A 2233-nucleotide genomic window follows, 5' to 3' on the forward strand; every position below is an offset into this window, starting at 1 on the left:
GAAACTAAACCATAGCTTGGTTTGACACCAACAAGCCCACAGTGGGCAGCAGGATTTCTAGTCGATCCTCCTGTATCTGATCCTAAAGCCGCAAAGCACGTGAATGCTGATACAGCAGCTGCACTCCCACCCGAGCTTCCTCCAGTTATTAGCCAATTTGAATCTTCCTTCTCACCACATGGCTTCTGCTTCCTCTTTTCTCTATATTGTTTTGAATAACGCCAGGGGTTTTTAACTGGTCCAAATACACCATCTGTGGTTCCAGATCCCATAGCAAACTCATCTAAATTTGTCTTCCCCATTAGCAGAGCTCCCTGATCCAACAACTTCTGAATTACTGTAGCATTATAAGGTGGTACATAACCTTTCAGCATATTTGATGCACAAGTTGTTTCAATGCCAGACGTGCTAAAGTTGTCTTTTACTGCAATAGGAATTCCATCTAAATCCCCAAGTGACTGACCGTTCTTATATCTTTTTTCTGATTCTTCAGCTTGTTTTAAGGCCACCTCTTCTGTTACAGTAATGTAGGCCTTTAGAAACTTGGTCTTCTTGATAAGAGAAAAACATTTTTGACAGAGCTTTATGGGTGTAATTTGGCCTTGTTTCAGTGCCGCAGAAACTTCTCTGAGGGTCCGGCCCAGCATGGTCCTCGTGCTCCCAGAAACTATTTTAAATGCCACACTGAATTAACTAAAATGATCAAACACGTATCTGCTTTACACCTCTGAAAACAGTTTGTGCTGAAACCCTTTTAATTGACACAATTTTGAGCAATGATAATGAAACCCAAAATACCAGTCAAATACTATTTAAATCTGAGACCCGGAGAAGACCAACACTGAAGTCTATATTTCAGTAATAATACCGACTTTTAGAAAGGAACCACTTAAAAGAGTTACACCATGAACACAAGTTTCAAGTATATAGGGAAAAGTATTTTGATTTTTTTCTCATAGAACATGTTTGGGATTATCTTGTTAAAATGACAATCATGTCTACCTACATGTTAAATAATACTCCCTTGTACTGTTTTTTAAACTTTTTTTTTTAAATCATAATTTACAGTATAAACATTATATAACATGGCTCAGTACACACATGTATGATGAAATGTTTTGAGGAATAACGACCCTAATTAAATGCAAGGCATTTGGATATTGTCTTTTCTATTCTATTCTAATCTGGTCTATTTTATTCCAATCTATCCTATTTCAGTAAAAATTATTGTTGGTCAAAGTCCACTGAAGTGATTTTATAATTCACTAACAAGTTGCAACCAGCAGTTTGAAAGCACTGCTCAATTGCATGGACAAAGGTCAAATTAAGAAATTAGAGAGACCAATCTGTGTGCTCTTTTTATATATGTTTAGCAAATAGGCCTTCTAATGAATTCAGGAATTTAAAGTAACTGGAGATAAAATTTTCTTTGTCTGAAGTTTTAGTATCCCAGAGGCTATAGAAAATCATTGCACAATAGTGTCTGCCACAATGCCTTTCCTGTAGGATTGTGCCATTGGGACTAACTATTCCCCAAGATTTGTGCTTTGTATTCCCAGTATAATCGCTGGAAATTTGGGATAGTTAAGTCAAATTTCTTCTGCGTGGCAGTATGTTAAACTGTGGCCCACACAAAACAACATCTGAGACTCTCTTTAAGCGATATAATTATAGAAAATAATATATCTATAGATGTTAAATAAAGCTTTTATGCATTATTAATATAGTGATAAATGGTCATTTCTCTGATCTGGACAGAAAATCCTCAAAAATTATTTAAAAAGTCATGACATAATAGTGTATACTTTATTTGTTCTTCTTTCCTTTCTTAAAATTCTGAAATAACATATGCAATACACATTTTTAATGAAATATAAGTAACTACAGATATGTAAAATTAAAAACAAATCATCCATTCTCTTACCACAGCAATAATCAATATCAGTTTTTGGACATTTATGTATCCTTGACCTCCCCATTATGGTTCCATAATAGTATTTAATATGACAGTTAAGAGAGCACAAAACGCACAACCAAAAGTAATTAAAAATAACTCAGGTCTTTAACTGCATTTTTCAAGTTTCACGAATGGGACACATTTCCCCTTACTACCTGTGAAAAAAATCTCCTCCCTGCATTTTTCTGCACCCTGGAAATTTCCCATTCTCTTCCTTCAGAACTCGCTCACCTACTGCATCTTGTCCCTCCCACCTTGTTTCCAATATGCCATACT

At 35.5% G+C, this 2233-nt stretch overlaps 1 pseudogene across 1 annotated transcript in view; it reads right to left on the reverse strand.

The window, feature by feature from the left end:
* The window catches only part of LOC105823922, a 65526-nt pseudogene extending 64872 nt beyond the window's left edge, over positions 1–654 (reverse strand). Inside the window, exon 1 of the transcript XR_001138173.1 lies at positions 6–654. The product of XR_001138173.1 is annotated as a glutamyl-tRNA(Gln) amidotransferase subunit A, mitochondrial pseudogene (transcript). The remainder of the gene's footprint in view (positions 1–5) is intronic.
* Positions 655–2233: the final 1579 nt, after the last annotated feature.

This window comes from Propithecus coquereli, unplaced genomic scaffold (assembly GCF_000956105.1).
Source record: "Propithecus coquereli isolate 6110/MARCELLA unplaced genomic scaffold, Pcoq_1.0 Scaffold70, whole genome shotgun sequence".
Lineage (NCBI taxonomy): Eukaryota > Metazoa > Chordata > Mammalia > Primates > Indriidae > Propithecus > Propithecus coquereli.